General features: G+C 34.5%; 1 long non-coding RNA gene across 1 annotated transcript in view; it reads left to right on the top strand.

The window, feature by feature from the left end:
- The window catches only part of LOC307197152, a 73,174-nt gene that overhangs the window by 42,102 nt on the left and 3,732 nt on the right, over positions 1 to 27,340 (top strand). The window lies entirely within an intron of this gene.

Below are 27,340 nucleotides of genomic sequence, written 5' to 3'. Positions count from 1 at the left end.
TCCCAGACCAGGGATCAAACCTGTGTCCCCTGCATTGGCATGTGGATTCTTATCCACTGTGCCACCAGGGAAGTCCCAACTTAGGATATTTTCAATTTACAGTGTGTTTATTGGGACATGACACCATCATAAGTTGAAGAAGATCTATAGTTTATTTTAAATTAATAAGTACATATAGGGCTTCCCTGGTGGCGCAGTGGTTAAGAATCTGCCTGCCAATGCAGGGGACATGGGTTCAATCCCTGGTCCGGGAAGATCCCACATGCCATGGAGCAACCAAGCCCGTGTGCCACAACTACTGAGCCTGCGCTCTAGAGCCTGCGAGCAACAACTACTGAGCCCACGTACCACAACTACTGAAACCCTTGTGCCTAGAGCCCATGGTCCGCAACAAGAGAAGCCACCACAATGAGAAGCCTACGTACCTCAACGAAGAGTAGCCCCCACTCACCACAACTAGAGAAAGCCTGTGTGCAGCAACGAAGACCCAGCACAGCCAAAATTAAGTAAATAAAATAGATACATTAAAAAAAAAAGTATATATGGTGTGAAGTATGAGTCAAAATCTTCCTTCCTTTCTTCCTTCCTTCCTTCTTTTTTTTTTTTTTTTTTTTGTATATGGGTATCCCATTGTTCTAGCAGCAGTTAAAACAACAATAACAACAAAAAACCTCTCTCTCATTCATTTCATTTTCTTGGCAAGTTAATAGAAAAATCTGTGTTATATATATATTTCTCTTAGACCTTTCATCTCAAGAGAAGATATGATTTTCAGTTTTTCTATCATTTTCTCTACTTTAGGGTGGGAGTGATGCTCTTTACAACTTTCTGCACCCTAAGCAGAATCAGAACCCTCTTCATGTCTCTTGTCGTAATATTTCCAACTCCTTCAGAAGTGAAAGAACTCCTTTCTGTGTTCTTCCAGCTTATCAGTTTGCTCTTCCACTATGTACAATCTGCTATTCATCCTAGTGACTGAAAAATTTTACTTGAAACTTTTATTTTTAATTTTAAAGAGTATGATACAGGTGCAATAGCATTCCTTTTCCTTTTGTTTATACATGTTTAAATTTTGTTTTACTAATTTTGGTTCTTGTTTTACACTATTTCATGTAAATGTTACTCCTTAAATATCTGGTTTTTTTTTTTTATCAATTCCATTTTGGAGTTAAGATATCCTGCATAAGCATATAAATTGTGAAAGGAAGAATCAATCGTTTATGCTTGTAGTATAGCCCTTGTTATTTTAAACATGGTCTATAAGCCAGAAGTAGCATCATTTCAGAACTTTATAGAAATGCAGAATCCGAGGCCCTATTTGAGACCCACTGAGTCAGAATATGGATTTTTACAAATTTTCAGGTGATATGTATGTATAAAATGAAACAGTTGTGAATTTTGCAAGCTCTTCTAGGTTTGTCTCCTGACCTTCTCTTTCTCATTGACTTAGGACTTAGACACTTAAGCAGTGGCCCCAGTTTAAAGTCACTGAATTTCACAACTCCAGAATGCTATTTATATTGTCATCTGAAGTTGTGCTTCAAAGGTTGCCTTGCTATGTTGTGAAATGTGGTAGCACTGAACTGTTCTACTGCATTATGTCTTTGCTCTAGTCACTGACTTCTATGAGAGAGGAATTGCCCATCATGATTGATTATTTCCTCCTTGGCATCTTTTTCTTATATTCTTCCAACTCCAATTTCAGCTTACTTTTGGAGTTTTCCACCCTTATTTGTACATCTTAGGTTATAATCTCCATCTTGAGCATGTCTATGTCTGGTGATTTCTCATAGTTTCACAAGTCCTCTGAGAATTTTTCTTCTTTTACAAAATAAATATGGATTTTATTCTATGAATTTAACAGATTTTATTTTCAAAAATTATGAAATTTTTTTAATGAAGTTATAGTGTAGCATGTGCAGTTTCAATAATTTTGAAATCAAGTGCAGAGCTATATTTTTCCTTTAAAACTTTTCAGACATGTCCTGCTGAATGATTTCTTAATTTCACTAAAGAACAGGACAAGCATTTGTTTCTTTATTTCTCTTTCATGATGATTTTGTTTCTACTGTCTTTTATGTCTGTTGAGTAAGTTTTTTTAATTTTCTTATCCTTGTTCTTCTTGTTTTCTTTTCCCTTCCTTACTCTTGCTCCTCTTCCTCCTCCTTGTTCTTCTTTTCCTTTTTATGTTTTCAGTTTTTATGGATGGATCTAGCTAAGCTGGGATGTTTTTGTGATTATTGTTAATCCATTCCAGGCATTTGCCTCTAGATTTAATTCCTCTAAATAAGTTATCACTATATAAGCAATTCGAATTGTGGCAATTGTCTAACCTGTTCCAGAACTGAGGAAGTATGTTACTCTCTCTTGTTTCTATCATTGATTAATACTAGATACGTAGAGCACATATGTCTACATTTGCACATTTGTGATTTGTGGCTTAGATCTTTTCTTGTTTTATTGAAAATGTATATTTCCTTTCAGTTTTTTTCTTTCTTTGATAATTTTCAATACTTTGGTTTACACGAGAGGAGAGGAATATAAAATTACCTTCTTCTGCCATCTTTAAAGAACAGACTCCATCAATATCTTTTGAAGGACCACAAAAATGAATATATGATTACTACTAAAAATAGAACCATCATTATTATATTCAAATATGTTCAGTAGGGCAGAGAAACCAATCTCTTTTTTGTGAGTTCATTTCTGAAATGCTTTGACTGCTCGATATTAAAATTATAAAATGTATTTTAAATTCTTAGGAAATCTGTAGATTGATTGTTGTAATATGCGTAATACTTCAAATATGTATAAAATTCAAATTGCCATAGTAATTGTACATTTATTTTAGAAATCTTCACTGTTTTTGACTATTGAAATAATAGCAATTTAGAAGACTCAAGTTATATTTGAAAACGTGAATGTGACGTGTGTAGAAGGTGAACTGTTCTTCTTCCCTAATAATACCATGATAGTATAAAAAGAAATGGAAATGTTTTTCTTTCCAGGAATTGAGGATTCCTAATCTGAAAGTTTAAATAAGTAACAAGATGAAATACCATCTCTTATCTAAGCATTATATTTCTGATTGCTTCTTTCCAAAATATTGATTTTTCTGAGGTGAAGTAGTCAATTTTACTCCTTTTGGATGTACTTGAATCACTGTAGTCAATTACTTTTTGGCAATATAACTTAATAATCTCAATGGTAGAGGAATTCATATTTTACATATGTAATATTACAAGCAAATTACGATAAATATATAAATTGATCAATAGGAGCCAATCAATTTAAATTAAAAATGCTTGCAATGGTTTCAGTCTGTCAGGCTGTGTTGTTTCAGTATTACCAAAAGTGTCAGTACACTGAAACATTGCAGAGAAATTTATAAATGAGTACAGAATTTCTGAAGTGCAATTTGCCTTTTAGTTCAAAACATATTGAAATGCGTAAATCTTTTGGCTCAGGAATTTAATCATATGGAAGTAATTATAGATGTAAACAAAGATTTGTCTACAAAGATGTTTATTACAGCATTGTTTGTATTAGTAATAAATTGGAAACCAAGTAAATGCTAATAGTTACTTCGTTAATCATTATAAAATAGACATGAAATGGAATCCTCTGAAACCATTATAAATAATATTGAAGAAAGAAAGTGTAATAAAATATATTACTGTTAGATTACAAAATATTTTACCTGGTAGGATCTTCTTTTAGAGTAAACTTATAAATATAAATTAAGGATATGAATTCAGTAGGTAACATGTGCCAGAACCTGTCAGTGATAAAGGTACAGAATGTTAAAAAGTAATAATAAAATAAAATGAAAATTAAAAATCTTATATGCTTCTATCTCATGTGTTTTTATATTTTTGTGAGACAACAACTATTAATAAAATAATCAAGAAAATCTGTCTGTAAACAGATATTTGCTTATAGGGAACTGAATAAAATGATCCTCTTCTCATAATAATAGAATTTTTATCTAGGACCAACTGAAATCCATATTTTTCAGCCACACATAGCCATAAGAGAAGCAATATGACATGTTCAGGCTGAGTGATTTGTGCAAAGTCTGTGTCATAATCTTAAGGGTGAGGGGCATGCTCTCATTTCTCCTCCATTTTATGGGAACATGGCAGGGTGGCCTTTCTAGTACCATGCAGATGAAAGTAATTCTCTAGGTGTTGAATAAAACAGGCCAAAAGGGTTTTGCTTGACACTGTGGTTTAGACACTCACCCTCATCCTTCCTATCTATGAGACTCTGATCCTTGGGATCATTCCTATTGCCAAGTATAGGATTGCATTGACACTAGTATTGAGTCAGGAAAACAGATATCACTCCATTTCTTTTCATTTTGAAATAACTTTAGTTAATACAAACTAGTAATGATAGTAAAAAGAGTTCCTGTATAATCTTTCACCAGCTTTGCCTAATGTCAACATCTGTATAATCCTGGTACGTTGATCAAAACTGAGAAATTAATATTGGTATACAACAATAGACTATACTTGAATGTCATCATTTTTTTTTCCTACCAATGTCCTTTTTTTTTCTCTTCCATGATTCTTCTATACAGGAGACCACATTGCACTTAGTGTCAGATCCTTAATCTCCTCAAACTTTTAACACTTTCTCAGTCTTTCCTTGTTTTCGTAACACTGACAACTTTGAAGAGTATTGGTCAGTTATTATGAAGAATTCCCCACAATTTGGGTTCGCCTGATGATTTCACATGATTAGATTCGGGTCATGAAAGTGCCTTCGTATCAGGAACACATGATATCAACACAGTCTGATGATGTTAACCTCCTATATCTTGGTTAAGGGGGTGTCCTCTAGGTTTCTCTGCTGTAAAATTGCTTTCCTTTCCATTTCCATACTCTAATAATGAATAATAAAGGGAATCAATAAATTCAAACAACAGTTAAAGGGAGGGGAATTTAAGTCCATCTACTGGAAGAAGAGTAACAAAGAATTTGTAAACATATGTTAAAACAACCATAGTAATAAATAAATATATTGGAGGAGATATTTTGAAGCTATACAAAACCACTGCTCTTTTAAAAAATTTTGCCTACTAATTAATATTCATCTGTGTATCTTGGATACAGTAATTATTGCAGTGGATTTCTGTGGGTGGGTGACTTTCTATTTCCTACATTCTTTCTACATTTATTACTTGGCATTCTTCTATAGAAAAGATTTATACTTTCTCTCTATTTGCTTATTTATTCAGTAATTTATTCATATCAGTATGAACTCATGAATGTTTAATTTTGCTCAAATAGGTTCAGTTTTAGTAATTGGGAAATCTTTCAGGTTGACTTTTGTGCTCTTTTGGCATGCCCTCATTCATTTATGTACTCATTGTTTGTTTAATTTATTTACTTATTTAATGTTGTCCTTGTTTTTTGATAAACTTCAAGGTTACCTTGTGGTTTCCCTGCCCCAGTCTTAGAAGTCTTAGATTCAGGCATTTCTCCTTGGAACACTTGTTATTAAAACATTTTTTCTATATTTTCTTCTAGAAGTTGTATAGATTTTTGTTAATGTATATGATATATTTTGAGTTTAATTTTGTATAATGTGTGTGATATATGTTGAGGATTTTTGGTTTGTTTTGTTTTGTCTGTTTGTCCTTTGTTAAGCTAAGGATGTTTCCTTTTGTTCCCAATATGCTATTTTCTGAGAGTTTTAGAGTTTTTTTTAACCAAGAATGGGTTTTACAGTGTTTTTTGTATATCAATTGAGATGACTGTAGTCATAGTCTGTTAAAATGGTAAAGTATATTGATTGATTTTTGAATGTTGAAGCAGCCTTGCATTCCTGGGATGAAATGCACTTTGTTGTAATATATTATTCAGCTTATATTTTGCTGTATTTTATTCATAAATATCCAGATATTTAGGAATTGTCCAGGTATTTTTATATTGATTCCTAGCTTCATTGTCTTATGTCTGATAACTTACTTAATATGATTTCTGTTATTTCATATTTGTTTAGTTTTCTTTGCCCAGAATGTATTTTGGTGAATTTGAACATATACTTAAAAATGTATTTTCAGCTGCTTTGGAGTACAGTGTATTTGTTCATGTTAATTTGGTCATATTGGTTGATAATCTTAAATAATTTATCTATAGACCTACTGATATTTTGCCACTTGTCTTAATTTCTCAGAAAGGAGTGTTCATGTTTCAAGCTATGGTTATATATTTTTCTATTTCTCTTTTATATCTTATTTTTTGCCTCATGTATTTTGAAGTTCTGTTGTTAGGTATTTACATATTTAGGATGACTGGCCCATTTGTCAGTATGCAATATACCTTATCCTGGAGAATATTACTTGTTCCAAGTCTACTTTGCATGAAAGTAATATAGGTATCCCAGATTTCTTTGATCAGTCCTGGCATATCTTTCTCCATCCTTTACATTTAATGGCTCTGTATCTTTATATTTAAAGTATATTTCCTATAGGCAACATACACCTGAGACTTGCATTTTTATATAATATGAAAATCTCTGTCTTCTAATTAGTGTATTTAGAACATTCTCATTTAAAATACTTTTTAATGGAGATAGATTAAAATATACCATGTTGGTAGACATTTTTTAAAGGCTTTGAAGTTGTTACTTTATTATTTTCTTGCTTGTATGTTTCCTGAATGAGAAGTCAGCTGCAATTCTTATGCTTATTTTTCTGTAGGTAATGTATTTTTTTTTTTTGTCTGCCTTTAATATTTTCTCTGACTTGGAGTATCAGCTGATTGAATATGGCATGCAAACGTTTGTTTATTTGTTTTTGTTGGTATTTTCCCTCTTTGGTGTTCTCTAAGATATTTGAACATATGATTTAGAATATGTCAATCATTTTTTCAAAATTCTTAGCCATTATTTCTTCAGATATTTCTTCTGACTCTCGTTTCCTTCTTTTTTATAAATTTATTTATTTTATTTATTTATTTTTGGCTGCTCTGGGTCTTCATTGCTGTGTGCGGGCTTTCTCTAGTTGCGATGAGTGGGGGCTACTCTTCGTTGTGGCACACGGCCTCCTCCTTGAGGTGGCTTCTCTTGTTGCAGAGCACGGGCTCTAGGCACACAGGCTTCAGTAGTTGTGGCACACAGGCTCAGTAGTTGTGGCTTGCAGGCTCTAGAGCACAGGCTCAGTAGTTGTGGCACACAGGCTTAGTTGCTCCGCAGCATGTGGGATCTTCTCCGACCAGGGCTCGAACCCATATCCCCTGCACTGGCAGGTGGATTCCTAACCACTGCACCACCAGGGAAGTCCTTCTCTTTTCCTTCTGTTGTCCCACGTATACATATGTTAGACTATTTGATAATGTACTTTTTTAAATGTACTGTTTTTTGTCTTTTTCCCTCCATTTCTTTTTTTTTTTTTTTACACTTCAGGTTGTGTAATTTCTGTTGATCTACCTTCAATCTCACTGATTCTTTCCTCAGTGGTGTCAAGCCTACTGATGAGCCTGTCAAAGACATTCTTTATCTCCATTCCTACAGATATTTTTGTTGTTTCAATTGTTTTTCATTTCTAGCATTCCCATATGATTCATTTTTAAAATTTCCATCTCTCTGGTGAAAGTACTTTTCTAATCTTGTTTGTTGTCTACCTTTTGTGTTACAGCCTTTAAGAAATTAATCTTGGTTATTTTAAATTCCCTCTCTGATAGTTCAAACATTTGTATCATATCTCAAGTCTGATTCTGATGAAGACTTTCTCTCCTCTTACTGTGCTTTTCCTTGCCTTTCATATACCTTGCATTTTTTGAAAGCAAATATGTTTTAACCAAACAATGGACACAACATTTTTTTAGACTTGAATATGAGCATGTATTTTTTTCTGCAGAGCCGTTTTGGGGGGCTTGTGTTAATGCAGATAGGAGTTGGGCTTTTTTGATGTTTATTCTTTGCTTGCCTTTTGAGTCTCCCTGTTTGAATTTTGTATATGTGCTGGTCTCTGGGATAACACTCCCATCTGTATTAAAACATTAATTTTCCTTGACACTTGTTTGCATTCTGGTGGGAACACAGGAGTGGGGACAATCTCTGATGTACTGATTAAACCTTAGTCTTAGATAAGCTCTCTGAATCTGTGTCTTGATAATGTGGCCTTCAAAATTACTCCTGCTCCTCTGTCAGCTGTAGTTATGTATTCCTACCCTTCCCCCGTAGGTAGAGCTTTTATTTTGCCTGTTCCTCTCCCACAGATGTCGTGAGTTTCCTCCAGTACTCCTGAGTATAATTTTCTTGTCCATTCCCCTGCAGATTAAGGCTTTTTCATAGTGTCACAGTGGAAGTAGATAGTGACCAAGAGAGTCTACAGTTCCCCTCAGTGTCCTTAAAGATTAGACAGGCTTCTTCCTGATGTTAGACCCTGGACCACCCTTTTCTTTAGCATTTACATTTGAAAACTTGCAACTGTAAAATATTTCTCTGCCTCTTTGAGAGGTAAATCCTCTCTCATCCTCTTGCCAGTTTTACAACCAGGAAAGTCTTTTTCAACAACCTGGGAGACATCTCTTTGAAATGTAATCATTAACAAGGATAGTATCCCTATTTCTCAGTTTCTGTGTGAGGGTGGGAGTCTAGCTTCGATAAACACCAGTTAACAAACACAGATGGTCTAATCAACATTTATCAGCATCACCCCAAAATCCTCCAGAACATTTCCTCATCCCAGTGTTTAAATTCCTTGCACCTCCCCCCAGCACCCTTTGGGATTGAGTTCAGTCTCTCTCTCCTGTTGCAAAATTCTTGACCCCTATTACAATAACCTTAAATAAAGTCTTCCTTGTGGTTCTTAATGTGTCAGTGAAATTTTCCTTTGAGAATAGGGAACATGATTCTGGGTGGATTTGGTACAGTAGCAGTTGCTCTTTTTAAGCAAGCACTAATTATCCTGGGGAAAATTTCCCCAGGATTACATGACCATCCCTGTGAGCACCTTGAGAGTTTCCTGTAGGAAAAGTCTATAAGAGGGTGTGAATGTGAATCTCCTCTGAATACAGCTCCCAGCAACTCCTCACTCTCACATCACTCAGTGTCGAGCAATTTTTAAATCATCTTTGCCTGAATCTTTTTGTTCAGTGACATCTGTCCTGGGTCATCCAATGCTCTGATCCTGTTTCTCACTGTAGCTACCTGTTTTTCTTCAGATTTCAACCTTGCTGTTTGCTCTCTACAATTTCAGTTCTCTCAGGTGTTCAAAAATGTCATTATTTCTCAGTTTGTTCAGCCATTGTCTTATAATAAGGTTAGAAGGAACTCTCCTTTCAGTTCTCCATAAATGTTATCAAAAACTGGATATATTTAACAGATAGAAAATAATACGGTGATTTAAAATATTTAACTAAAAAGAGAAAACTGAAACACTTGTGGCAAAACGAAAGTAGTAACTGCAGAAAATAGCTACCACATCTAAGGCTGAAGGAACAAAAGGAAGAGGTTAGAGTCATTAGAACCTAGAATCTTGGAAAAGTGTTCCCACAGACACAGGGCTCAGCTCAGTGAGCAGAGGGCACTGACCAAGAAGTGTTATTGTCTGAGGAGCTCAGAAGGCCTATGTGGAGGTTGGACTCAGACCTTTTAGGATGAGGCTACAGCTGATCAGTGCTAACAGGAAATTGAAAACAGCTGCAGCCATTTTAACTACCTATCCGTGGCGGGGGTGAGAACTGTTGCTAGGGTGATGCTGAGAAGAATATGGAGCAAATTAGTTATATAATGACGACTCAAACTCATTTAGATACTCAGTCTCTCTAGTGTTTGCTATTAGTTGAATGTAGCAGTAATGAAGCTAACAAAGAAAAACAAATGCCCCAGTGCCACCAGAGTACTGAAAGATAGGTATGACAGTGAGAGAAAATAGCTCAATACAAAAATAGCTCAATAGCTCAGCACAAAAATGTCTTTGTATTATATTAAAAAGTAAATTTATACTATTCCAAATTATCGTATCTCAATATAGATTTTATATGTAAATAAAATCTTTTTCTTAATGGCAAGAGTACTTGGGAGATTAAAAAGACACACAAAGACAGAGAAAGACTGAGAAATCACTAGTTCTATTTTAAATTTTGATTTTTCTTTTCTTGCTGTTTAGTTTGGTTTCATTGTTCATTTGCTCACCTTGATAAAGGAGATGTGTAAGTGCTAGAATCTACAAATCTAAAATTTTAAGGCTATTAGAATGACCTAGCCACTTCAACAGATCCATTCGCTAAGGGCAGGGTTGTCTACCATGTAATAAAGACAGCTTTAGAAAGCATATCATTAGAAATGTAATCATTAGAAATGTAATACCATATTCTCAGTACATCATGTCACATTATGGGGTACATTATCCTTCTGCTGTGTGAATTTTATTCCCATTACCACAAAGAGAAAATCCAAAGAAAAACTTTAAAAGAGTTTGCTTTGTTTTAGGACTTATGAGTTATCATTGCTAATTAATTTTTATCAATATTACATGGAGAGAAAAGATAAAAATTGTATGTATCTATCGTTCTTCAATTTTTCTACATACAATGAGTTTCACATTGCTGTTTCTAGAGCCATTTTATTGTAGTTTTCTTTTTCTCTTAAGAATAGTTTGTTCCTATAGCAAATCATTTAAATGTTACTCTATGGAATGTTACTATGTGAAAAGATTTCCCAAAATTTATATTGTAAAATTATGTGTACAGTGGTACTTAATATTAAAAAAAAGGCAAGTACACACTTGCACAGGAAATGAAACATTCTTTTTTAAATTGAAGTATAGTTGATTTACAGTATTAATTTCAGATATACAGCAAAGTGATTTCAGATATATGTATATATTTTCAGATTATTTTCCATTATAGGTTATTACAAGATATTTAATATAGTTAACTGTGCTATACAGTAAATCCTTGTTGCTAATCTATTTTGTGTATAGTAGTTTGTATCTATTAATTCCATACTCCTAATTTATCCCTCCCCTACTCCCTTTCTCCTTTGGTAACCATATAAGTGATATCATATAATATTTGTCTTTCTCTGCCTGACTGACTACACTTAGTGTGATATTCTCAGTCCATCCATGTTGCGGCAAATGGCAATACTTCATTCCTTTTTTAAGGTTGAGTAATATTTCATAGTATTTATAAACCTATCTTAAACCAATCATCTGTTGCTGAGCACTTGGGTTGTTTCCATGTTTTTGGCTATTGTAAATAGTGTTTTTCTTTTTGTGGTACGCGGGCCTCTCACTGTTGTGGCCTCTCCTGTTGCGGAACACAGGCTCCGGACGCACAGGCTCAGCGGCCATGGCTCACGGGCCCAGCCGCTCCACGGCATGTGGGATCTTCCCGGACTGGGGCACGAACCCATGTCCCCTGCATCGGCAGGCGGACTCTCAATCACTGCGTCACCAGAGAAGCCCTGTAAATAGTTTTGCTATGAACATTGTAGTGCATGTATCTTTTAGAACTAGAGTTTTCGTCTTTTCCAGATACATGCCCAGGAGTGGGATTGCTGAATCGTATGGTAGCTGTAGACATAAGACATAAGTCAAATCAAAAGCAAAACATAATTGAAGATTTTGTTTTGGTGGTGGTGGTAGATAATCCTATTTTCATTTTAAATATGTAAGCTTGATTACTTTATTTAAGTTTTGTCACCTAACTTAAATTGTCTTAAAAAAATCATTTTTTTCTGATACGGTGGAAAGAAGTAAAACAGTATTTATTTTACAAAACATGGAGAATTTATCTTTCAAAAATTTGAGATTTTTTTATATCTGCTTTAAGAGTTAAAGAGAATTTAAGAAACCGTATCTGTCTTATTATATGTGTCGGTATATATGCTTCATAAATCGTAGATCATAGTTTCAGGGATCTCAAAGACTGTGTATATGTACTTGTGTGTGTGTAAAAGTTAATGTTATTTCTTATAAGAGCTTTGTTCACTGATGTATTCCCCCAAAAGATCGTCTTCTCTAAAATACAGAGAGTATGTGCATACATTTAAATTCTAAGTAAAGAAAACGGTCAGTTTACACATGTAATGAGTACTAACAACGTCTTAATAATATACATGATAAAATGAAGATAAAAGCATGCACTTTGAATTAAAATAATAAAACAATTTTCAAAGATATAGAAAGAAATGCATAATTTATTATTTTAAAATTGCTTTTTAAGATGCAAGAGGGAGGGGATATGGGGATATATGTATACATATAGCGGATTCTCTTTGTTATACAGCAGAAACTAACACAACATTGTAAAGCGATTATAACTTGCTTTAAGTTGTTGAGTCCATTGTAAGCACTCAGTATATTCTTCTTGAGGTGAAACAAACTTTTAAAAATTCGCTATTTTTACTCAAGAACAATAATACAATTCCAATATATCACAGGCAGTGTTTAAAAATAGTAAAACAGCAATATAGGGGTGGAGGAATGGGAGGTACAAACTGTTGGATGTAAGATAGGCTCTAGGATATATTGTATAACACAGGTAATGTAGCCAGTATTTTGTTGTAACTGTAAATGGAAAGTAACCTTAATTATGGTGTAAAATAAAAAGTAAAAAATTTTAAAAATAGTGAAACAGTTAATATTAGAAAAAAATCATAATTCTATTTTGGAACAGAAGTCTCCAACCCTCAGTTGAGATATTCTCACTGAAGGCTAATTAATAGAGAATTTCATGCTGAGGCTTTTGAAGTTGTAAAAAATATTCATTGAGGTTTTTTTTCCTTGCTCTGAAATGTTAGAGATAATAGAATTAGAGATGATCCCTGACTAGTCTACTCAGGAAATTGCTAAGAAAGTGACTGACACACACTCATCTCATTATTTGATAATTGTCATTAAATACTTAATAGTTATTTCAAAATCATATTTAGGCATACATAATGTTATAATGGATTTGAACAAAATGACCTACAAATTTTTTTCTCACGTGGCATATAAATATGCAGTACATTGAATATGGCTTTTTAATAATTATTGAAAATAATCAATACTAATATAAAATTTCATTTTTTTATTTGTATTTTGAATACAAGCCTTAAATCCACTCCGTTGGTTGGGACCAAAATTTCCCACTTACCTTAGTTCTCCTTTGGAGCACAGGATACTCTCTACTTGTGCCCCAAGTGGAGGCAAGATTAGAGATCCTGTATCATAGAATGTTTCTCCTAAAGTCAACCAACATTCACCTAACTCCTACAATGCAACTGAAAATTAGTACCTTGCTTTTCTGCCTTATGATATAGCAATACTTAGGATTATCTTATCATAGTTTAATTATCCACTTGCCTAGATCCTTTAACTTGCCCTTTGTGTTAGATCCCTAGAACTGTGTAAACTACCTGCAACCTCTGTCCATAAACAGGGGCAGATGTTGCTTTGTTTCAGTTAGCTCCCATTCATAACTAATGCAGGAATGAAGAGGGCCCATTCCTGTTTCTTGTTAGAGACCCTTTCTTCCATGTTCCCTTTCCACTGCAGTCCCTGCAGCAAGGATACATTATATTTAATTAGAAGAAGGAGAGGGAGAGGGAGAAGGGGAGGAAGGGGAAGAAAATGTATTTGAAGAGAAGTGGCATAACTTTATTGCCTTTGGAAGTTGTTCAGCTGCGGGACAACAGAAGTGTAGTCACTAGGGGATCAGTGACTTCACTAAAGTGATTTGGGCAGAGTAAATAGCTAGAAGTGCATGGCCTTCAAAATAGAAAGAACAGCTAAGATAGCAAAACATGAAACGTGAAGCTGAATGGTTACAGAATATAAAGCTGCATCACATGGAGAGCCAGGTCAAGATGTAGAGAATTAGTCATATCAAATACATATTTACTGGGGATCTATAGAATAGGAGTAATGGTAGATGATGATCACAGTGTAATATCTTGCTTTAATTATTATATTCAATTTATAGAGAAAAATCTACTTACTTTCAGATTAACAGAAACTTATGAAAAAACTGCTTTAAAGTAACATTTACAATACTTGCATTTTTTAGTTATTCAAAACATACTCTTTTTTTTTTTTTTTTTTTTTGCGGTACGCGGGCCTCTCACTGTTGTGGCCTCTCCCGTTGCGGAGCACAGGCTCCGGACGCACAGGCTCAGCGGCCATGGCTCACGGGCCCAGCCGCTCTGCGGCATGTGGGATCTTCCCGGACCGGGGCACGAACCCGTGTCCCCTGCATTGGCAGGCGGACTCTCAACCACTGCGCCACCAGGGAAGCCCTCAAAACATATTCTTATGGATTGAAAATATTGTGAGATTCTGCAATTATGAAAAAGTATGTGATTCTTTTTACATGGGGGACTGCTTTAAGTTTTTGGAAGCTCTACAGATAAAATAAGTAGGAAAATGCAGTGTTTATTGAGAATGTGTTGAATTTTTAATATATATATACTTGAATATATAATTGTTTCTGTTATAAAGTATGTTTATTCTTCTATACTTTCATTAACACTATAACTTAAAATATCTCTTAAACAAATACTTGAAGAATCACAAGTTATACTTTTATTAAATAAAACATATTTCTAGGTAGGAGGGAAACAACCTCTTGATTTATCAAACTTGGCTTAATGGATTTATGGATTTTTAAATGTACCCTGTAAATTATATTTGTAACAAAGAAATTATTGAAGAGATTTAAATTTAGAAGTTTGTGTTTTTAAGAAGTAGTAAATATAGTTGAATGTTTATAATTTTATCTTTTCTAATGTTCAAAAAAATTGATAGTGTGCTTATTTCAAACCTTCTCATTTGTCTGAAAAGTTATAGTGAAAAGTTATTTTCACATGTGAGACTAGGCTTCCATTTACTTGTTAAATGAGAAAGTCAGTTGCATCAAATATTTAAAAGTGCCTTTAGCAGGGATTTAATTTGAAATATATGCTCATATCTAAGTAAGAGAGTCAATTAATGTGTGAAAAGCTAAGAGGTGGAGGATTGCCTGCCTTCCTTCCTTCCTTCCTCCCTCTCTTCCTCCCTTCCTCCCTCCCTTCCTTCCTTCCTTCCTCCTTCCCTCCCTCCCTTTCTCCCTCCCTCCCTTCCTTCCTCTCTCCTTTCCCTTCCCTCCCCTTCCTTCCCCTCCACTCCCCTTCCCTTCCCTTCCTCTCTCTCTCTGTCTGTCTCTGTCTCTGTCTCTCTTTTCCTCCCTTCCTTCATTTCCTTTTTTTTTTCTTTCAAGGGCATGATTATAGACCATCAATCCATCAATATTTGAGCTACTTGAAGATAAAGTGGTAGCATAAGGATGGAAGACAGTGAAAAGTAATAGGGTTGGTGGATTGTAGCTTTCAGTGAAGGTTGATTAATTTTCAGTTAATGGTGACTAGAGCAAGTGTGGTTGATAGGTAAGTGCCAGAAGTTTCAAAGTGAGATGTTTCATATTGAGACTGGAAACAATTCTGGTTTTGGTAATGACAGATGTCTTTGGCTGAGACGTGATGAGAATGACTAACATGAGAAAGAAGACAGGATTGTTCAAAGAGAGGAGGTGAAGGATCTCAGCTGCCAAAATGTTTGAAAGGTCATCTCCTCTGAAGTATTAATCGTCCAGAATTATGACAGTAATTATGACAGTGAGATGGGGTCTAAAACCTTTAAGGAAGTGACTAGAGCATGTCAAGTGTCCATATGTAAATAGGTGGAGTAGTGGGTGGAGTATTCTGATGATAATGAGATTCAAACTTGGTTTTCAAGATGATGGAGGCATAGTTGTCTAGAGGCTGCAATTAGAAGCAAAAAGGACATATACTCCTGTGGTAGACAGAATAATGGCCACCCAAATATGTCCATGACCTAATCCTTGGAATCTTTGAATATATTCTATCACATGGCAAAGTGACTGCAGATTTAATTAAGTTAAGGATCTTAAGTTGGCTAAACTATTCTGGATCATCACAGTGGGCCAAATCACAAGGGTCCTTATAAGAGGGAGACAGGGGGGTCAGAGTCAGTGAGGGAGATATGATGACAGAAGCAGAAGTCAGAATGATGTGGCTGGGAGGCAAGGAATGTGGGAAGCCTTTAGAAGCTGCAAAAAGAGAGGAACAGACTCTCTCCTTGAGGCTCAAGAAGGAACTCAGTTCTGCCAACCCATTTTAGGCTTCTAACCTCCCAAACTAGAAGACAATAAATTTGTGTTGTTTTAAGTTTCTAAGTTTGTGGTAATTTGTCAGAGCAGCAATAGGAGACTGGTAAAACCCCACATTTAAATACAGTGGAACACAATTTGAGAGTCTAAAGCTGATACCACCTGAGAGGGCCGTGAAAGAGGCAGTGTCCCCCAGAGACAGCTGAATTTTAGTTAAAACAGAACATGACGATTGGTCATGGAGCATGTGAGGAGGACATGGGGGAAATATTTCAAGAGTTTTTGGGAAGAGTGGAAGATGGGGTCACAAAGGGGTATGTACAGACTTGTATAGGCATAAGAATCTGGGGGAAAAGGGATGAACTGGAGTTCTGGGTTTCTCATGGGTCCTGACAAACTGAGGAATAAAGGACAATTGAGATTAGTATTGATCGTTATAAGACACCAGTGGTGGTGAGATAAGGGTGGCATGGAAGGCAGGGTGGCCATCCAAGGAATAATTACTTTTGCCCATGGAGTCATGGAGGCAACAGGAGGATGGTCTTAAATGGAGCATCCAGAACTCTCAAGCTCTCTTCTTCTTATATTCAATAAAACTATGCAAAATCACACCTGCTGATAGGTAGCATTATTCTTTAAATGAAGGAGAAACTGATCAAACAAGCAATGCATAGACACCATAATCTGAGAAGCACAACTAAATCACCCTTAGAATCTGAGTTTAAAAGGGGAAATTAAGTGGTTTTGTGGGTTTTGGGAGAAAAGAGTTTGCTGAAGTATGTTATATGGAGGCTTATAAGAAGAACCAGGAATGATAGACACTTAAAATTGATATTAGATGTATCTGTTTGAATTTAGGAGAGAAAAAAGGATCATGAGGTATTGTGCACAATAATTATATGAAGTTATAGTTATCAGTAGCAGTGGAGAACTGTGGCTATTCCTCTCCATGTTTAGAATCGGGGCTTTGGGTAGGGGTTTAACTGTTCACTTTGCACTTCAGAAATGCTTGATTTTTATACGAATATTTATGAGGCAAATTGCTAATTAATATGCTCACTCAAAAGATTGTATTCAAAGAGCTTTAAGAGACCAGTGTATGCAAGTAAAATTGCACTTTTAACAATAGTGATGAAAAACTAATGCCTCATATTCTTTCCTTTTGAAAAATGAATGCCTTATTTTACTGCATGGTTTCAGTACAATATGTTAGTCCATGAATTTTGTGGAAGATGAATTACAGGAAATTATCAGAGCAGCGATAAGTCCCAAAGCCTAAATTCAATAGCAGTTGTACATGTATTAGTTCAGCAGGCAGTACCAAATTTTCACAAACATGCTGACTTATGATAACCAAAATGAGAAATGAATAACCATCAATGGAACCTGGATAGCAATAAGTGGAAGTTGGCAGATGGTGTGTGAATATCACACTGGCACTGGAAAATAACAGAACAGACAGCCATGCTTACTACGATGACAGATTGACTAAAAAAGCTTGAATGCACTTGTGGTGTTTTCCCTAGTGTTTTAATTGGAGGCATAAAGGTTCATATTAAGCTCCAAATCAGTTAGAAATGGTAGGTCAAATTAAACTTATTGTAGGCTAGCTGTAACTGTTTAGCGTGTGTGTGTGTGTGTGTGTGTGTGTGTGTGTGTGAAGGAAATCTATAAACTAATTAGCATAGAAAATGATCTCATTTTACGTCATTTAACAAATACTAATGGTTCAGTGGATGCCCTTTGAAATAAAACTAAGTGACCCCAGAAAAGCATAAATATTATACTACTAACTTCATATGATACACTGCTTATGATAAAATGTGAAGTTTGTTTTCGAAGAAAATGTAGCCACTATGGGGGTTTAGACAGAAGCATTGTTAGTCTGTTCCTTACTTCAAAAGGTTGTATTGAATCATTGACACAGTAGCTATTTTTATATTGTAATGATATATCAACTTGTCTGTATATTTGTAGATGAGTCACAGGTCAGTTAAGAAATGCAGTCTCCACAGATCAGTAAGCATGATGGTACTTGGATTAAATAATCAATGACAAAACAAAATATATTAGGAACTTGAGAAATTTACCATATAAGAAACACACCAATAATGTAATTTGAAGTTATGATATATTGAGATGAAAATAATATATCTCTGAAATTTTTCAAACGTTGTCACTTATTTTAAAAGCACTGTTCAAATAATTATGCAAGAAATTCTTGACTTTATAAATTTATTGTATAAGGTCTCTTATGCCTTGTGCAAGTAAACCATAAATAAAGGGGGGAAAACAGATCTTCAAATGTGATCAAACCATGATATGCTGTCAATATTATATAAAATGTGTGGTTGACAGTGTATGAGTTTGCCTACTTGAAAAGCATCTTTGATTTGAGCTTATTGATCTATTCATAATTCACAGAAATGATTATTTGTGAAAAAGTCTAATTCACTTTCCTATATGAATATTTAGTAGAATTTTAAAAATATTTTGATTAAAAGTATATATTCAAAGTCTGAGTCAGTTTTAAAAAAACCTTTCCTTAAAATAGATGGATATTCCAGTATTTTTATTACTTTGATGAAGTACATAATACTTATATTTCAGTAACAAATATGTTTTTTAGTGTCATTGGGAAGAAGTATGGTTGTGAAATGTATAGAGATATTTTGGCAGGATTTTCATTTTTCAAGATGAATTGCGAAATCTAATCTGTAATCCCAAGTGATATATATTATTTTGAGTAATTCATGTGACTAATGTGTTAATACTTTTTTGGATCCTGTACACTGAATTATGTGCACATCAGCTTGGTCAAGTCTACAAAGCCAATCTAGAGATATAATAAGGTGCTTATTTGTTGACCATAAACTCTTCTCTCAGTGTTTCTTTTTATGTGCAATCTGTAGATAGCATCCAATAGACTTGAATCATCTATGCAAGAACTGCCTTTTGGGGAATTTATTTAGAGAAAGTCAGAAACAGCAAATTAAAAATAAATTAAATAATTTCTAGAGAAAGAACTGTAATCATTGTACACATTGTTCACTATGTCATTGTGGAGAGAGAAAGTATTTCCAAATTCTGTTATCACTCTCACAATTTAATATAGAAATAAGTGTTTTGCAAACTGTATCCAATATTGAATCCAGCTGTCCAATTGTCTTCATATCAGTTATAATTTACAAATGACATTCTCTGTGTCACTCTTATTGACTGTTGCCATAATTGAGTGAGTCAACAGCCACATATATTTTACTTAATTTCAAACTAATCTCAAGTATCACTTAGCTTCAATGTACTTGATACATTTCTTATAAGAACTGATGCTACAGAATACCCAGTCCTTTCCCTGTTATTGAGGAGAAGTGAAAAACGATCTATAGAAAAATTGGTCATGTGAATTACTATGAAGATGTGCTAAAGAAGGTCAAACAAAAGAATGTTCTTTTGATTATTAGAATTCAAAAGTAGCAGTGAGATCAAAGGAATATCCTCCAAACTGGAATCAAATGACCAAATTTTGAGAGTAACAGAGAGAGAGATGCCCTTCAGGAAATAACCCTAGGATTGACTGTTCAATCAGCTGTCAATCAGAAGTAACATCTCTCTCCTTTAAATAGGAAAAAGAATTTTGAAAAAAAGGAAAAAGAGGAAATGGAACAGAGAATTAATAGATAATATTGCTACATCAAGTATTTTAGTAAAATTATTTATTTTATGAATAAAAATAAAGCTTAATATTAAAAATGAAATATATGTGGCCACATTTTGATATATATATTTGATTACAACTATAGTTATTAGTTATTTACCCTCCTGATCCTGTGGCTAACTGAGAGCTGCAGCTCACTGCTGTGACCCAGCACCACGAGAATATCCCATGCTAGCCTGAGAAAAGATAAAAATTCAAAGTATGATTTCTACTGAATGTGTATTGCTTTTGCACCATTGTAAAGACAAAAAATTGTAAGTCAAACCATTGTAAGTCAGGCCATACTATACTTCTATACTGTTTGATAAACAGCCATTGTCCTGTTCACTGCAGGTATTCCCTGCCCAAACCATGCCAGTTGCCCAGAATGCTCTGTCCCCTAGCCTAGGAATTTCTGGATGCCTTCACTGTTTTGTTTCATGGTCTTTTACTTGCAGGGGCGCCTCCCTAGTTTCTACTTTGTACATTGAAAGAGATTCTCCCCTCCTCTCGCCTCCTCCCCTGCTGCATTCCATATTGTAGGAGCTTCAGTCCCAGTAATATCTGAATGCACGCATGCCTGGCCCAAATGGGGTCTCCAGGACCCTACTCCAGAGCTACCCAGCAACATCCATTCTGGTTGTTTAGTATTTGATTTTAAATATTTTGAGGATCATCCATCTGTCACCAAAAAATAAAAGCAAAGTAATAACAAAACCAAAGTCAACATAATAATTACCTCTGGGACGAAGGGAGTAGGATTGAATCCAGGAGGGATTTTGGTTCTTCAAAAGTTCAGATAACATTCTGTGTCTTTATGTAAATTGTTGGCACATTATTACTCTTAAATTTATATGCATTAATATAATGTATATAATATTAGTATATGCATATAATAGTATATGCATTACTATCATTTGTATAATATATTAAACATATATAAAACATATATAAAATTATAAGGTAAGGTTGGCAACCTCTTATAAAAACTAAGAAGTCTAAACAAGATGTGTCTGAAGATATATTTGGGCGTGAATATGTGAATTTGAGCTGCTTTTAATAGATTAAGTATGAAAGGGTCAAATTATCTGCAAAATACATATATATTGTAAACAAAAAATAAATTAACTTTTGTTTCTAATAAGGTATTCCTGTTTCCTCAGTATAGTCACCTATCCTGCTATAGACAAGGCATTCTTTTAACTATTGTAACTTAGTTTTGCTCTGCGCAGAGACAGAGTTTCATAAGCAAAATCATAGATCACCTTCTTAAAAATACAAGTTCTAGGCTAGTTCCAAGGCCAAACGTATAAGAATATCTGGATTGGCCATGCAGGAATCAATATTTGACATGATTTCTGTCTGATTCTGATGGATGTTCAGGTTTTAGAGCCAGTCTGTGTTATTTTTGTGGAAGACTAAATTTTTTTTCTTCCCTATTGTTTCATTATAATACTTTCAATACTGTTATTTACATAACAGTTCATCCTGGCCCTTATAGCATTATAAGTTAATCCAAAGGACTGACAATGAAGGTGGTTTTAATCTTTCTTTAAATAAGGAACCATTATATAAACTCTAAAAAGGATTAATTTTTTATATTGGTCATCATATAATGCAACTCTGCTCTTAGGTTTCTGAACAGTTTAGGGAATATTAAGATTGCAATAAAACATTTAGCAGTAGTCTTATTATTCTTTTTCAAATTTTACACCATATTGTGCTGCATATTATTTACACAATAGCATTGAAACTGCTGATGCACTTGTTTATTTCAACAAAATCTGCTAAATGAAAATAATGCATAATAAAAATATTATGTAAAGTAATTGCCTCCAAAATTACTTATTATTGCCTTTATCACATTACATGCATCAGAAGCCATAATCATTATCTCCATTTTCATTACAGAAATATATTGTTTATACCTTGGCATTATTCTCATTACACAAAGTCCCATTAAAATTAGTAATGAGCAAAACTGAAAAGGTACAAATATTCAAGCCTTATGCATATGGTAGCTTTCCTTAATGAAAATGTATTCAAAATGTGTAGCTCTTTGGCCAGGGAGGTTTGTAAATGTGTTCTGATTTGGGAGCTACTATTTTTATGTTTCCATTTGGCTTGAGACTTGGCTGATACTTTACATAAAATTAGATTATTGGTATACAGGAAATTATAGAAGATGCTAAGGGAAGAGAGACAAATGTTTTCTCTAATTTTTTTTTTCTAAAAATTTCAAACTTCCAGCTCTATAGGTAATACAGATGGATAGTTTTAAGAATCATTAAGAAGAAGCTCTGCTGTCTTCTGAGAACTCCAGAAATTTCTGAGAAAATGGATGTCCACTCAAATGTTAGAGCTACAGGGAATCCATAGAGTTCTATGGAATTTGCCTTCTCATGTTGAGCTATTCTTAGTGATGGAATCTTACTAGAATGTATCAATTCTATGTCAGTTCAGAGGAATACAGTCTATTCTGGAAGAATGAGTCAGAATGTGAGTCCAGTTGCACATCACATTCTGATTTCAATAGCCAGCTTTCAATACACACTATATAGAGAAGTAACAAACCAAAAAGGGACCACGATGAGCAGGCTCTCTTGTTACATATGCTATGCTTTTAGGACCAAACCAAGTCCAAACAAAACAAAACAAAATGAAAACTAGCCATCCCTCAAAGTTCATCTCTTCTTTCTACAATATAGGGTCAGATTTCATTGCCCAGCTAAGATAAATATACAGTGAATGTAAAACTGAGGTTACTGGATGATTTGTTCAAAGGAACAGTTTAACCAGCCATGATTAAATAGTACTTTTTGTCTATACGTAATATAATAAATGTTTCTGGCTCTTGCAAGGGAAAGATCTTCCGAAATGAGAGCCAAATAAGTATTAAGCACCTTTCACATTCAGAGAAACTGGGCTAACGACACAGAGTGGGAAACAAAACACTATGTATAGAATGGATGATGAATGGATGGATGAATGATTTAATCCGGTTGTTTATATCCGTGTTATCATGAATGCCTTATCAAGTGGTCCAATTCTGGAAAAAAAAATTCCATAATATATAAACGTGTTTCCATAATTATTTACATATAATATATATGTATATATAATATATATAATTATTGTATAGTAATGAATTTATTAACAAATTAATCAAATATTTATAAATAAATTCAGGTTTTCATTAATATTAATGACATTCCATTATATACCTTGTCAAATTTGAAGAGAAATTGAAATAAGATGGTTTTAGCTCTTTATATAAATTACATTTAAAGAAAAAACAATAATGATTTTATACCAACATAAAACAGCAGAACTTTATCTTTGAATTTAAAATATCTTGATATGCATATATGTAGTTTTATCATTTACATAGTTTTTTAGTAATGAGAGTGAATGTTTCAAACAATAACGTTGGTGCATATTTTACTAGAGTGCTACAGTATTGGAGTAGACTTAGCACATTTCCTTTGAAATACAATAAATACTGATCAGTAGTTTGCAAAATGAATAAATGGACAAGTGCACGCTAAGTACACTACCTTTTGAAAATACTTTAGGCTAGTTCTCTAAGATCAGTTAGATTGACTGTTTACAAGTTTATCTTCAAGCAATCAATTAACTTGCAAATGAGCTAGGTGATTTGTGCCTGTTAAACTTTATAGATAACTGCTGATTGAATCAGACATCAAACATGTTGGTTAATATGTGACTATTATGATAGATGAGCTAACCAGCTTGATATACAAACTGTCAAACCAACCAACACATCATAACTATGTAGTTATCTATGTACATAGCTGTGTATTTATATAATTTACAAAATGCTTACATCTGTTACCCCACTTTTTCAAAATAAGGAACCCAAATTTGCCATATTTAAAGTTACAACAATAGAAATTTTAAGTAAATGCTAACACTATTATTTTCTACTTTCTACTTAAGTATAATCTTATTATGCAGTGTATATATGTGAATTATTTTAATTGATTGAATTATGGTTTCCAGTAGAGTATATTTTCTTCCCCAGATCAAAGAGAACGGTAATATCATTCACTTAATATTGATAATGCTGATAACTGATAATTTGTAGGTGGTCTATTCTGAGAAATGTCACAAGTTTTGATTTGTCAGACTATAGTGCTAGCAACAGAGGAAATGACAAATGCAAGGAAAGTTAGAAAAAAATTCACAATACTTTGCTTAAAATGAGGGAAGATATAGGAAACTGTGATAGCTGATTTCAGTCATTTTAAGAACATTCATTTGAAAGAGTAGGAATTTGTTCTATATATCATCAGATTGTGGCACTGAGATAAGTAATTAGACTTCATGAGATGCTATCTTTTTTGCCTGAGGAAGGTTCGTATGTATAGTTTTGGACACTAACGTACTCAGGCCATATAAGCCGATGCTTATGCCCAAAGGGAAGGTGAGTCTTCACTTATGCTGTTACACTTGATGCACGTGCCAGAATGTTGTACTTTGTCCTCTGTAGAGATCTGGTCTAAGTGGGAGGATTCTATTTCTTAGAAGGATTAATGAAATTAAATTCCTCTGACAGGTTATTTCCTTAAAATCTGAGGAGTCTTACTGCAGAAACTGAGCTCAGAATGCAGAAGACTTGTCAGGAGTAGCACCTGTGAAAGTTAAAGAGAGCAAACATGATCCATTTGGGGGAGCAATTAGATCAGGATGTGGACCTGACAGTTTCTACAGCTCAATGAGAAGCTTTGAAGTAAAGATTGCCCTTTTTAGAAGTGTCTCACGTTGGATGGAAATGGCTACTTCCCTGAATGTCTTTCTTAGTCCTTCTCTGGGAGCTGCTTTAAGAAAAATGGTCTCATTGGCACCATCACCTTCCTTAGCTATTCCGCTACAGTCACCCTGAGAAAGCATGATCTTGGCTTGACAGCTGGACAAACCCTGAAGGAACCATCAATTGACAGCCGTCAACTAGCCATATTCATCTAGGCTGGGCTGACTTTCTTTCTTGAGAGCGTCCTGAGAACACATCTGTGTCTGCCACACCATACCCCCACCTGCTCCTGGAACAGCCTTCCACTTTGCAGAAACTGGCAGTTGCACAGGGTAAAAATCTTGAAGTCATTACTGACTTCTCCCTTTAATATCCCCTGTGTCATCTACCAGTGAATCCTATTGATGCCACCTTTAGACTCTGTTCATGCCTCACTGTCTCCATACCTACTGCCCCAGTTCAAGCCATTATCATCTTTTCTTTTGGATTATTGTGATAGCCTCTTTACTAGTCTTACTGATTACTACAGTCTATTCTCTACACAGTATATTTCCCTTTTGTTCTCAAATCTTGCTGTCATATCCTTCGTATACTCTTCAATGGTTTTCCCTTCTTACACTGAGTAGAAGAAAACACTGTATTACTAGTCCTCTCATGTTATTATTTTTAACCTTTATTCTGGCCACTAATCCTCTACTTATTCTGTTCCAACCTTAGTATTCCTTAAATATGCCAGGCACTCTTCTGTCTCAGGGCCTTGAACTTGCTATTTCTTCTTCTTTCAGATATATTTAGGTCTTTGGTAAAGTGCCCCATTTTCAGAAAGGGTTTCCCTGACAGTTCTGTTAAAAGTGCAACCCAGGGCTTCCCTGGTGGCACAGTGGTTGAGAGTCCGCCTGCCGATGCAGGGGACACGGGTTCGTGCCCTGGTCCGGGAGGATCCCACATGCCACGGAGCGGCTGGGCCCGTGAGCCATGGCCGCTGAGCCTGCGCGTCCGGAGCCTGTGCTCCGCAAAGGGAGAGGCCACAACAGTGAGAGGCCCGCGTACGGAAAAAAAAAAAAAAAAAGTGCAACCCAAACCATAACTCCACATAGCAATACCAGTTCTCCATTTCTGCTTTATTTTTATTCATAACACTTAATAATTGTCAGTTACCTAGGGACCTAGATAGATCCTGGCATTTATTATGTTTTCAAGTGAATATTTGTTAAATGAATGAACTATATCAAAAAGTATTCTTTTCCTATTTTTAGTCTCTCATGGTAATAGGAACTGAGTATTTACACATCATTTTATATGGTTATCAGTGAGAGAATGGGTAGGCCTGGACCCCAAAATAGCCAGAAGATTATTAGGAACAAAAGCAACATGAAAGAGGTCCATAACATAAGAAACATAACTCAAAGTATTATTTATTAAATGCCTACTATGTGACAGGCACATGTCAATTTTTGAATTTTTGTAATTCTCACTATGCCTTTAAATAGGTATTAATATCACCTGCTTTACTGATAGAACTAGGTTTAGAGAATTAAAAGTACCTAACCAACTTTCTGTTTATGTGGATAAATAGGGATTATCTTTCCCAAGCCTTTATCATTTCCACTGCATTGTAAGAATTAAATACAACAGTTCTTTTTCAGGAATCATGTAATAACTTCATAAATTTCACCAAAAAATTTTAATTTACTAGTCTCTTATGGACCTCTTATAAATGCGCATGATTATTATCCAAGCCTTGATTTAAAGAGTAACTCAGTCTTTAACACAGAATTTTTATTTAACTCTGTGACCTCAGATTTTTTTCACAAAACAGCAACATTCATTCATTTACAAATCTATACATCCAGCCTTCTATTCATTCATTCATTCATGTGTTCAGTTCATTTATATGTTCTAATTATTCTGCACTTCCTGATGGTTCATTTGCAAGTAACAAAATTTCTACCTTCATGGGAGTTAAATAGATATATAAGCACTTCATATAAACTAATTGACATCAGTATTAGAATAAAATTTTGGCACCAATGGGTACAGACATCATGAGGATCTAATCTAGTTTAGAGATTAAAACATACACACAAACCCCCACATACACACAAACAAGACAGCAATAACATCTCTTAAGAATATGGTGTTTTAATCAGACTTTTGATGGAGCAAATGAAGAACTTAAGACTATTCCAATCAAAAGGAATAGTATGAATGAGGGGTCAGAGTCAAGAAAAAAATCTATCATATTTGAAGGAATGTATTATGCTTAGCTTTCTAAGCTAAGTATATTTTATCTTGAGAGAAATTGGAAGCCATTAAAGTATTAAGTAGAGGACTGAAGTTATCAGAATTATATTGTTGAGGAATTACTCTTATGGTAATATGGAAGAAGGATGGAAAGGGAGCATCTGCTGATGCGTTCCCCATGCCCTAATAGTTGACTGAAACTATTCTCACAAGGATTATCAATGGCCTACATGTAGCTAACATAGTAGTTTGTATTTCTTATTCCTTCCCTTGTTTGACTTCTCATGATCACTTAATACTTGCATAGTAATGGAAAGTAACCAGCAGGACAGAAAGGTTAAAAATTGATGTAAGATACAGAATAAACATAGATAAGACTCCAAGTGATGCACACTGGGATGCATTCAGAATCCAGTTAGCAAGACTTATCTTTGATACAGTAGGAATGACAGTGTCATTGGAGACAAACAGTTTTAAAAAATGTAGATTTGATTTGAATCACTGTTTTGGAGA

The sequence above is a fragment of the Stenella coeruleoalba genome (genome assembly GCF_951394435.1).
Source record: "Stenella coeruleoalba genome assembly, chromosome: 14".
Taxonomy (NCBI): Eukaryota; Metazoa; Chordata; class Mammalia; order Artiodactyla; family Delphinidae; genus Stenella; species Stenella coeruleoalba.
This window is presented reverse-complemented; position numbering and strand designations above follow the sequence as displayed.